The following is a 13,558-nucleotide window of genomic DNA, read 5'->3' on the forward strand; positions in this document are numbered from 1 at the left end:
GTCCGTGACCTCAAGTTTTCGTCGACGAGAAAATGCGCTCTCTGTCACTCACTGCAGTGAGTACTGAGTTATATTTTTTACTCTTTCTCATTTATGGAAAAAATGCACTATTGTGCTCGCCATGTCCGTCCGTCCGTCTGTCCGTGACTTCACGTTTTCATCGACGAGAAATACGCTCTCTGTCACTCACTGCAGTGAGTACTGAGTTATATTTTTTACTCTTTTGTGTGTCATCCCGAGTGTGTCTATATGCGCCGTATCAGTGCTATAAGGTATTTTTTAAGCGTGTCATTATTTGGACATATGAGCAATCATAATTCTGAGTGACGTATTAAAATCAAGTGTTTATTTTCATGTTTATTTGTTAATTTTTTAGCATAATTTCTATGATATTCTACGTAATGGTAACGAATAGTTTGTTATTAATCCTCGCGGTTCTTTCTACGAAAGTTCGTATTTGAAATTTCTTCTCAAATTGCCTTTTTTAATGTAATATATTTTGGTATAAGAAGAGCATTTATCACACAAGCCAACAATTCTTTATTTATCATTGGTAATAATTCTTGGTCTGAGCTCAATTACCGACAATTTATTTGGTGTATTTTTCAGATGTTCACTATTGAAAACAATTTTTTGCAAACATTGCAAAGATATTGCGAACATTTTCTTATACAAACATAATTTTTGCAAACATTGCAAAAATATTCATGTGTGTTCAAATATTGCAAACATTGCAAATATGTTGCAAACGTCATTTTTCTGATGTTTATTATTGCAAACATTATTTTCATGTTGCTTGCAATAATCTTTTATTCTATTATTACCTTTTTGGTTGGAATGTTTTATACGAAGCAATTTACTCGCGCTAAACTTGAATCAAATTAAAAAACGTGTACAATCTAATCGCTGCTGTACAGTTCAGTTCGCACTGAATAGAGACGAGATTCTACGACTTCTTTACATTTTCGGTGAATTTTTTTTCTACATTTTATTTGATTTAAATTAAGGTGACCGCAGTACTGTTCTTGGATTTATTATTTATTATTGTTAACTATTATTATTGACAGCAGCATTTTATTTAGGCCGCCATGAGTTTCTAAATAAAATTTCGCTCATGAAAATCATTATCCTCTGATGGGGAATTCAAATTTAATAATTCTGAAACCTATATTAGATCTGGTTTCCCCTTACCCAAAAATCCGCTATCATTAATACAAAGTAACTATTGTATTCATCAGCGCTATAGAAAGCTTCTATTACTGAATTATTGTATATGTGAAGAATGCCTGCTGCCTAAAATACACCAGTATGGAAAATCGAGCTGGAAATTGTGCTGAAATTGAAGGTATTTGCTTGCCGGGATGCCAGCTCAATTGTGAGGTCATGTTACACTTCGTTTATAGTGGTTGCCATTAAATTGCGAACCTCAGCGCAGTTTGTGTTTGTGTATAAATAAAATAATAACTTGAAATACTGAATACTGAAATAATAACTACATGCTTGTCTCATGGCTTGCCGGTGGATGCAACGTATGAAATTTCATACACTTGTTTTTGTATGCAAATGCCGACTGATGTTGGTGTACGTTTTCTAGATGCTTTATGCCACTAATTAAATTTTTGAGAAATAATAGCCAAATATTTCATGAATATTTTTAATTTTAAATTTTTAATAATAACACTTCCAATCGCCCATTTGCCAATTGATGAAAACTATTAGGATTTTGTTCGTGAGTGTTCGGTACTAAAGTTCGTCTTCTAAATATTCGACCAAATGAACATAACAGCTAGAAGAGATATACTCATGCAATTCCTGTACTTGAAGGAATCTTGATTTTACATTTATTGAATCACTTTCAGTTGTAATTTTAAATTTTTGAGTCATTCTCTCGCCTCAGTCTTGGTACAATATTTTAATCATTTTATCATATTGGTTTCTAAGTCTTCATATTGAATAAGTCTTCATGAAAAATTCAGTTATATTTATGATATATTTTAATTTATATTAGTATTTAATATATATTATGATGGCTTTATATTTATCCGTTTAGAATTTCTTCATTTTAATTGGTTTTTACTTGAATTGTTTCAACGATTGTGTACCGAAACTTGATATAAGGAAGAATTCAAATCCATAAATAATTTTCATGTCGAAATACTCCGTCGAATCTAGAGCTTATTTTGCATCGATATGCGAGCCTATATTTGAGCGAGTCAAAGTAGCGCCGATGCAAAATCACTTCTCACATTTTTTAGCCTCACAAAAGATCTTTCTGAGCGTGTAGCCCCGACTGCGTCCAGACAAAGCGGCTCTCTGAATGAGAACTAAGATTCGAGACGGCCTCCCACGAACCACATGCCTGAGTATAGCGCTAATTATCCTTATTGACGTGTATTGTTTGACGTCAAACTAGTGCTGGTGTTTGTGTTGGGTGCCTGCGCTGCTGCTGCTCGTAAGCTTGTTTCCTCTCGGTGGACTAGCGTGTTCAGTCTGCGTGTTCATACCTGTTGGGAGAAGGTCAACGAGTGTTGATACCTTTATGACTGCGTGTATATAAGTTGATACATAAATGACCTAGTGTTCATACCTGTTGGGATGAGGTCAACGTGTGTTGATACCTATATGTGACCGCGTGTTGATACCTAACGGACCGCTTGTTTATAATAATATGACCGCGTGTTGATATCCAAATGATCGCGTGTTGATACCTGTTGGGATGAGGTCAACGAGTGTTGATACCTATGTGAACGCGTGTTGGTTGATACTTAAGTGATCGAGTGTTGATACCTGTTGAAATTAGGTCAACGCGTGTTGATAACCTATGTGACCACGTTTTGGTTGATACTTCAATGACCGAGTGTTGATACCTGTTGAAATAAGGTCACCGCCTGTTGATTCCTATGGCTGCGTGTTGTTACTTGTTGAGAGTGGTGGCCACATGTTTATATATCTGTTGAGATGTTTTGACCTTAAAGGGTGCCTGCGCTGCTGCTGCTCGTAAGCTTGTTTCCTCTCGGTGGACTAGCGTGTTCAGTCTGCGTGTTCATACCTGTTGGGAGAAGGTCAACGTGTGTTGATATCTATATGGTCGCCTGTTGATATCTTTTGAGATGTTTTGAATAGAAAAATAGTTTCCCAGCGTGTCGGTTTACTCAGTGCGACACTAATTACAGTATCTGTTCACTGGCAGTCTTTATTTACAGATGCTCTAATTTATTACAGTGTCTACCCATTTACAAGTTGTCTCCGTTTTGTGGTATCAGTTGGTAACACGTTTGTCTACTGAATAGTCTGTCCACTTAAGCATATTTGTCTGCACTCTGTAAAATGTGTTCTTTTGGTCTTCTAACTCGCAGTGTCTTTTCTTTCAATGTTTTGTCGTGTCTTGCCGTATTCTGTCTTAATGCTAGTTTGTGATCACTTAGCGTATTGTAATTTTTCTAATATATTGGTTATTGTAAGTTTTGAATAATTTTGCTCAACTTTTCGTATGTGATCATCATGACGTCATCGCCTCTATTATCCCCATAATTTTGCATCGCAATCTATTTTGGCGTTCTTCTCCCACAATAAAAACTCAAGTTTGCTCTTTGTTTCTTATCATTGATTTTTGAGGAAACTTTGCGCCTGTCGACGTTTATTTTGAATACTTTAGTGTCTGTTTCAGTGGCACTGAGTAACGTACCTATCATTATATATGTTTCTATTGACAAATTATTATATTGGAGCTGATACCATTCATATGTGTTTTTTTTTTGTGATGTTAATTCAACTAATATTCTGCCCGTGTCGATCAAAATAACTATGAATATGAGAATAAAAATTATTGATGTTCTGTTGAGCTACCCCCAAGTATAAAATTTCTGTGTAGCAATAATTAATACGGAATATATATTTATGGATATATGCTATATTTTATAGAGATTCAAAACGAATGAACGAACTTGAATCAAAATCAAAAACGTGGCGATATCAAAGCTTCATGCAAATAAAATTGAAACAACTTTGATTGAGAGTTTAATCACTGAGTCAACGTTATTTCAACAACGTTCAACCATCATTATTTCAACGTCATTCCAATAGTATTTAATGAACGTTATTTGAACATCAGAGGCCTGGGGCCATACTTAATTTCAAAACTCGCTAAGTGAACGTAAGTACTTACGCTCTATTTTCTTGTCTATGATTGGTGGATTTTGCTCGAAAAACCGTCAATGATTGGCTGATGAACTTACGATCTCTTAACTTTTTTGAAAGTATGGGCCCTTATATAGGAACAAAATCGTGTGGTAATTCTATGATATAATTCTATTCACAGCACGAGCAAAATTGAAACAACTTTGATTGAGAGTTTAATCACTGAGTCAACGTTATTTCAACAACGTTCAACCATCATTTTTTCAACGTCATTTCAATAGTATTTAATGAACGTTATTTGAACATCATATGCCTGGTAGGAAGCTCGCAGCACGAGCTGGTTTAGTTATAGCGTGGCTCGGCGCAGAGATTGAGCTGCCGTCGGTGCTGCTCTGCAATCGATTTTGTCACCCTCTGCCGACACCATTTTGGTGTTGCACGCTCCCTCTGCCCTCTCCTTCCTCTCCCTTTACCCTCTTTCCTTTCTCTCTCTCTTGCTTTGTGTTTCACTCTTTATTTATTTTTATTTTCCTCTCCTTCTTCCTCTCCCTTTACCTTCTTTCCTTTCTCTCTCTCTCGCTTTGTGTTTCACTCTTAATATATTTTTCTTTTCCTCTCCTTCTTCCTCTCCCTTTACCCTCTTTCCTCTCTCTCTCTCTCTCTCTCTTGCTTTGTGTTTCACTCTTTATTTATTTCTATTTTTTTTATTAATTTCCTCCTACTCGCAATGCCTCGAGTTATTTTTTTTATAAATTGAATTATTCATTTCTCTTTGCCATCTTGCTCTCAATCTGCAATTATATATGAATATTTTCCCACATATTCTTTTCTATTTTAATCTTCATTATTTTTTACTTTCTTAGTGACCTCATTTCTCCTCGAGTACTCTTCCTCTCCTTAATTTTCTCATAATAACTCATTTCTCATTTTCTTTCTCCTGATTGTATATTATTTACGTATCGGTGCATCCATGTTTAATTTGAAATATTTTCATGTTCTCTGTGTACTGTAGAAGGTATAATCTTGTAAAACGACAACATAATCATTTGAAATAAATTTATGTGTGACGTTCGCTTCTCATTTCACTCGTATTTCATTCCTCTAGAACACGGCGCTTTTAAACAACTACAACTTCCCATGTCTGATATGTATCGATATTAAATTGATTACCCTTATTATCGGGTACCTACGCAATTTCATTATAATCTTACTTTACTTTGGCACAATATCGTATATTATATTTTAAACCATATTCGCTTGCTCAATTTTAAATGCACACACGTACGTGCATCCATTATCCACACATCGTAATTCATACATTAAATACATGTATGAGGATTGCCTAATTACTTGCTTCGGATACATTAAATTCTCCTAAATTTTTATAATTTCAATATCAAACGTTTGTGTTGAAAAACTTTATTTGCTACACGATAATATTTTCTATAGTCTTGAGCGGAGATACGAACGCATCTTGCTGAACCGCGAGCGCAAAATCCTGCATGAAAATATCACGTGAAATAAGAAATTGCTGCTTGACGTCAAAGATGTACTTTCTGTGAGTGATATTAGCTATTCGTATGTGATGGAAAAGGCAAGTATGTGTGTGATGATGGTCTCTATTAATACGTTAATGCGTTAATTACCCACTGGTACGGCCAAAGCGTCCCTCAATACGTGGTACTGCATCGTGCGTGCAAGACATATATTCGTTGGACGAAGCCACGTACATAATTACCTTTAAATTTACTTAGTAAATAGGACAGTACAATTTGTTTCAAATGCTTTATTTAGCAGTTAAATCATTGTCAACCTAGTATATTGAAAATCGACTCAATATTCGATCAAGCACTAAATATAGATGTAATAAACTAAATGTTGGATTACACTTGGATTTGGTCTATAATACAACAGTGGTTCTCCTCCAACTGTCAAAAGCTCTCTCATTTCTGTGCTTTAAAAACTCGATCACGCTGGCTCATGCCAACTGCAGGTAATTGATTGGCTCGAGTTTTGTTTTGTGACGCAAATTGAGCCGAATTGCTCGCTACACTGCAATTATAAGCCATTTTTGTTGGTTGCTGTTCGCAATGATGCGCCGTAATTTCGATTTTATTTGGTGATGCGCGTACGGTGAATTTGTGGGGCGATTGACTCGCCTCGCTAATTCGTTTGACTCTTAAAAATACTTTTTTTCGGACAATTCTTTGATCGTTTGGTATCAAAAATTCGTTTTCATATTTTTTACTTCATTAATTGCTACCTCATGAAGCCTTAAAATTTATTTCAAGTGTAACCTCGAGTTTGTGTTTTTTTTTAACACGTCGGTTCTGAGTTTATGCGACACCGCAATTGCTCAATAAGTATAAGTGTATACATTCAGTCATCTCATCGATTTTGAATTTGCACTCGCGAATAATGAAATTTTGGTGTTAACTTCATGCGTCAGTCTTCAATATTTGTTATTTTTTGTATGAATAGACGATATTCTCTGCTGCAATATATGTTCATCTTTAATTTTTTATTTGTGTAAATTTTTTCTGCCAATTAATGACTTCTAAATCTTCAGACTTGCTATAGATGATTTGTTATTTGTATTTGTTCCAGTAATTATTATAATTTTCTTTTCTTTATCACAGTTCATTCGATCGTGTCGTCAAAATTTCGATTCATCAATGTTTTTTTTACGTCATTTTTATTTTATTCATTTACTTCCTTAATATTGGTGGAGGAGTCATGATTTTTTGTAACTTCAAACACGGTCGTTCAATGAATTTATGTCGGGAAATTAAAATGCTTAGTGTCGGTTTTATCCAACTCGGTATAAATAATAAAGAATTGTGATGTTGGGTATAAATACTTTCATAATGAAGTGGTGTTGTTTGGTATATTTAAATACTCACAGAATTGTGACGTTGCTTGGTGAATGCCTTCATAATTAAGTGATGTAATAGGTATAACTGCTCTGAAAATTTTGTGGATTTTTTTTCCGGGGTTGCTCTCGAAATTTAGTGATGTTATTCAGAAAATTCCAACAGAATGCATGCAGTGAGTTTTTTCGGTAAAAGCCTGCACAAGCATGTGATGTTCCATCGGGAAATGATTTCAGAACTAAGCTATGCTATTTGACCAATCGAATGCTTCAGATTAGGATATTAATTTGAATACGTGTTTTTATTATACCGATCTTCAGTTCGGTAACCTTCTTGGGCAAAATCGCCTCGAAGCAAACGAAACCTATACGTAATTAAATACTAAATCTAGGCAGTGGGATATCACGATGAATTTCTTGTTGACTTTCAAAATTGTCTGTAAAATCATCGCTATATTCAACATGATATCGAAACTGAACCACCACAGATGAAAACGCCATTTACATGCATTTTCAAACACAATGCATAACCCTATAACTTAACAATAAAAAGTTAAACAATGACAGTTTAACATTAACAAATGAAAAGTTGAACAAAGACTGCCGTCGTTCCCAATGGATTTATACATATTATAGAAATATATAGAAATAGTATCGAATATTCCTAAAATGTCGGCAGAAATTGAAGAAACCGTCGTCGTTTCCCACGAATATATACGTCCCGTGTAGAATATTCCTAAAAGTTCGAATAAAAATTAATGCGACTCGATTCGCCCACCGTCATCCCTTATGGAATAGCCTATCAATTTCTAAGCGCGTCTGATACCCGACACGCGCTGCCTGCCTGAAACGTCGACCTCGATCACCGCTGTGCGATCCCAGAATTTTTCTCTCTGGACTTCGTATCCAATTTAGGGCTTAATTAAGGTGTCTCCCACAGGCCAACAACTAATGAGATGAACAACAGCTTATAGTCTCTGCCGTGATTTCTTGTGTATAGCTTCACGTGTCAATGGGAAAGAAGTATTTTATAGGCACATGTTTTCGAGTAGGGTTTTGTAGATGAATATTTAGTAGTAATGTTTTCGATGTCCCATCTATGTTTTGGCTTTTGTACCTTATATAGTAGATGTTTATTTTTCATCAATTAATTTTGTTTAATTTTGTTTCACCTTTATTTCAGGCCAAGCCAGATCTTCTTCGGCAGTCGCACTCACAAGCAAATCGCACAGATCGTCAAGGAGCTCAAGCGTACGGCCTACGCCGATGCAAGGTTGGTCCTTTGCTGTCCAATATTGTTGATTGTCGTTGTGTTTTAATAAAAATTTAAGTATAAATTCAACATCATTTAATTGGTGGTTATAGGCCTTTCCCATGCATAAGGGGAAGATAACGAGTTGATTGCGAGTTGATTTAGAACAAAAAAATTAATGTACGCTATTTCAACGTCAGATGGCTTCTGGGCTGGCTCTCAAATTTTGTTGTCTGTCGGAGTTTTGTATTGGTGACTAAAGGTATTTTCTGAACATAATTGGAAAGGAGTGATCAAGATTTTATTTTGCTCAAGATTTATGTTCAGCTGTGTGAGCGTGTTGCACATAATAAATAGTTCAATACAATATTAGTGGCATGTGACAGATTTTTTTTTTTGTTGACAGCTGGCACAACTGAATGACTTCCGATTTTGTCGTTCGCAAGGTTTCAATGACAATGGAACTTTCTACTATTCCTACATTCAAAAACTGCTTACTGTGTAGGCTGTTATAGCTAAATTTAAGTCTTCATCTTGGAATGATTTTATTATGTTTGAGTGTAAATTTTGTGTATTCAATTTCGGTTCTGCTTATTCGACATTGAGTTCTTGAAACGTGACATTATTTAGTGAATGCTCCAAAAAAATATTCATTTTTTTAGGACAGGAAAATCGACGATATAACACCACCATTAATGTGACACTAACTCGGATAAATCACAATTCTATAAATTATTTGCTTTGAAGATATTAAGCATTGAAAGGATGTTCGTTTTTCTGTTACTAGATTCAGCGTCTTATAGATGTTGAGGAAATTTGCTCAGGACAGTAGAAACTATATTGCTTTGTTCTGCCCTTAGCATCAAGTACAATTAAGCTGTCTGTATCACTGCATAATGGCGGTATTAGTCGAAATTGACTTATTAGTGCTGCATTGTTTGTATAATTTTTTTCTCGCATCTATTGAGTCCTTTCTTTCCACGTCGTAAACTTGTAATGAAAGTTTACTCTGACTTTATTGACATTTTACATTCAGTTCGGATTCACCGATTAAATGGGTGAAATTCTCCATACTCTTCGTTAAACTGTCCCATCTGTCTTGATTGATCCAAATTGTATGTCACTTCCATAATTTCTCACCCCATCGTTTTCATCAGATTTTCTCTCTCACACGTTAATGTTGCAGAAGAAATCCCCTGATGGCTTAGGGGTATTTTTCCAGTTCAGCCTCAATGCTAGTGAGATTTAGCCAAATTCCTGTACATTCTCACGTATCATGCCGATTGCAAGCTTTAACCCGAATTGATCCGTTGTGATCCGGTATGTGAGTGGTAGTTGTTTCTTTGTAGTAGCGCTTCTCGTGAACGCCGCTGTAGGTTCAGTGGCGCCACTAGCCTGACAAGGAAACGGCTTACGTGCCACAGTAGGCGGGGATGTGGGCGGAGCGAGTTAGTGGGCCTAGGCTGCGGTTGCCAGATGTCGCCAGTTCAATGAAACTCATTTCGCATCTCGCTGCCGAGAATGAACGGATATCGAAGATCGCTGCGAGCATTGCGATGCCTACACGCTTCGCAGCATTCCTCTGTGGAGGCGTTGACTACATCTCACAACTGCTTCAAAATATGGACATGCTTTTCCTCTAAATTCAACTTCGGAAACCTATGATATTTTTATGGAATTTTACATTTGTGATTACAGCGAATGTCGTTGAGAGCATCGGCCTGAAGCATTCAGCAAAGCCATTATAAACATTTTGTTTTTCATTTTTCGCGAAATGGCTCATTTCCGTTCTTCATTTATTGGGTTGCTCTCGTAATTTATCCATTTTACTATATCGTGTTGGGATTTCCATATTTTTCACAGAATCCGAATTACATTATTACATTAGTCACTTGAATCGCGTGCTGAAGTTAGGTGGCTCGATTTCTGGTATTTCCTATCAGTCACTTCAATGACGTGCGTTTTTTTACCTATGAAGCCCTAATTTCAATCTTCCAGTTATGAGCCAACACCTCTGGGAAAGAAGCATTCATTTATGTAGAGCATTTCGCACTCAAGAGCAGGAAACTCCAAAACATCGACAGTTCTCTATTCCCCTTCTATATTCATTCCCCCTTCTCTCCGAGATCCATGGTCTTAAAACACTTCAGATTTCCGTGTGAAAGCGCCTCCTCAACTTCAATTGTTCACTGCGATGTTCTCCTCCGCCACTCACACGACGAATGCGTTATTATAATTATTAAAATATAATATACATGAACATCATCTTCAATGTTCTGTACGATATATATAGGCGCCTCCTCAACTTAAAACACTTCAGATTTCCGTGTGAAAGCGCCTCGATCCTCAACTTCAATTCTTCATTGCGATGTTCTTCTCCGCCACTCCCATGACGTTATCTATATACATGAACATCAGCTTCAATGCCATGTTCGATATGCGTCCCCTCAACTTCTATATTGTTTATTAAGATATTTATATTTTATATTGATATATTTATATTTATATTGGTGCGAGGGAATGTGAGGCTCCGCCATGCATGCACTCACCAGTATCACAAAGCGTAATTGTTATCCCTCTACAATCTACATGTACATGAACTCTCGTGTTGTCTGATATTTCTGTCTCGTATTCATATATAGGGCACAAGAGTATATAGTACGTGAAATGCATTAATTTATTCGGGTTTAATAATATTAAGATACGGTTCGCGTAACTTTCGGCTGAAAATAATTAGGCTGCTCTAGTAACTATACTTTAGAACTTTATATCAACTGTATTTACTGATTATTCCGGTGTATCGATCATCGACTGTAATTATCTATCCAACATATTTGAATTCATTTCAGCTAGCAATTATTAATGGAATTTGAACCAAGTTGTTTACTTCTTTATTCTCCCTATACTATGAATTCGAGCGTCCACCATGTGTGAATTTATACATAATTGGAAATTGATTATCGTATATATCACCATGAATTGATGTACCGAGTTTATATATAGATTAATAGGAGTAATTTTCCCGTTGTGAAATTTTTGGTATAACGATCCCGCGCCTATAATGATAATATATTATTGACATTTTGCTCGTCTTCTGGGACTTGACTGTTGAGACACCGTCGATGATTCGATGAAATGAGACACGGCTCGTATAGACGTCGTCGCCTGACGAAACCAATTTGCCAGCTGTGAAGTGAAGACTTCAATAAGAGGGAGCAAAGCCCCCTTCACGGTCGATAGCGGCGCTTGTATCTCTCCCTTCAGCGATGTATGTTACACATTGTACGCGCCTCGTTATGATTTTGTCAAGTGCTGGTGAAAATTTCAATATTGGTAGGAATTTTGTGGTTTAAAGTTTATTCAAATTAAAGGTTCCTCTTAATAGGAAGCGTATTCATCACAGCATTCACAAAGCTTTAGAGATCTTTTTACTATACAACTTGCGCAAAATTTTTAAAAATATATATTCTTTCACTCTAGCTGAAACGGTATTCGTGCGTGAACCGTATACCATGCCAATAATATCAGCAATAATATTCGTGTCTTTAATTATAAGGCCTGGTGACTTAATTCAGTTACCGTCAAGTAACAGAGTGTTAAATTTGCCTCCAAATTATAAAATATCCCCAAATACCAACATGTTCGATCAAGTTAGTTTCGATGGTTGTTACTGCATGCCTCAATCTTGTTTCCTCTACTGCCAATTATCGTCCAGGGGCCATACTTTCAAAACTAGCTAAGTGAACGTAAGTACTTACGCTCTATTTTCTTGTCTATGACTGCAGGTGGATTTTGCTTGAAAGGACGTCAATGATTGGCTGATGAACTTACGATCTCTTAACTTTTTTTGAAAGTATAAGGCCCAGGATCCTTCGTGTGTGATCGTGCCAGACTCGCCTATAACACCACACATGAACAAACAAGCTTCCGTCGCTTGATTCAAGGCATGCAAACGCATGCTCTTCGTCGCCTCTCTTGGATTTAAATCGCAGATTAATGCGCAAATTAATGGATTTTTGACGGGATTGCCGGGTATGTTAGCTTCTCTTAATTTCCTGTGTATAATCACGATTCTGCATGCTTTCGGTCTCCAAGCTCGGTTTCATACATATTAATGCTCCTTCATCAAGTTTAAATAAAGTGGAAGGCATAATTCGTCTCGTCTGCTTATTGTACAAATAAACTGCCACACTTATTATTTACCTTTGTTTTACATTTATGTGCCATATGAATCTTTTGCACATAAATTGTTTAATTTCTGAGTACATAATGGAATTAATTTCTCAAATATTATAATTATTTTACAAAAATTCCATTTGTTTTGCCAAAAAACTCTACATTTTAAGGCCTTGTGAATAACCAAGATAACGGTTATTAACAAAGAAATAATTTGTAAAAATTTATAATTTGTTAAAAAGAGCTTTGAGTGTTCATTTTGTCCTAATTCTTCTTAAACAATGTTAAATCAAGGTTATTTAAACGGTAGATGCCTGGTGAGAATTAATTAAATAAATATAGCAAGTTTTGGCTGCGCGTTATATGAGTTAATGTTTCCGCGTAGACGCGATCTTTGACGGTCCGTGCCTCCTGTGTACATCGTCTTGCATGCGCGCGCGCCTTGCTCCTGCTCTTGACGCTCTCGAGTACTTTATGTGACTGATGATGGTGATGGTCGTGGTGTTGGTGGTGGTGAAAATAATGATGGTGGTGGTGGTGATGATGATGTGGTGTTGATAGTGGTGGTGGTGGTGGTGGTGGTGGTGATGATGGCCGGTGGTTATAATGTTGATGATGATGGTGGTGGTGATGGAAGAACAATCGTATACAATGTGACTGCTGTTGTTACGGGTGGTGATAATGATGATGGAAGGAGAACCAGTATGAATGGTGATGATGGTGGAAGTGATGGTGAAGGTTAAGCGATGTCGTTTGTGCATTGGTTGTGACTGCTGCTGATGCCGTAGGTGATGATGGTTGTGATGGTGGTTGTGATGATGGTTGTTGATGATGGTTGTGATGGTGGAGGGAAACCGGTATGGGCGATGGTGGTGACGTTTGGTGCCCTGGATATGACTGCCGCTGGAAGTTTTTATATGTGTAAGTGTGATGAGGTATTGCTTGATGCTACTCAGGTGACGGTATAAGTTGTCACAACAGTTGATATAGTGATTGAAGTAAGTAGTCGACGAGAGTGACGAATAATAATGATTGGGACGAACATGTAAAAATTAGGTGCCCCAATAGGTTAGGTGTTTTAGTAGTAAGTGATGAATGATGATGTGTTGCAGGACTACTTA

The sequence above is a fragment of the Hyalella azteca genome, unplaced genomic scaffold (genome assembly GCF_000764305.2).
Source record: "Hyalella azteca isolate HAZT.00-mixed unplaced genomic scaffold, Hazt_2.0.2 contig4028, whole genome shotgun sequence".
In the NCBI taxonomy this organism is placed as follows: domain Eukaryota; kingdom Metazoa; phylum Arthropoda; class Malacostraca; order Amphipoda; family Hyalellidae; genus Hyalella; species Hyalella azteca.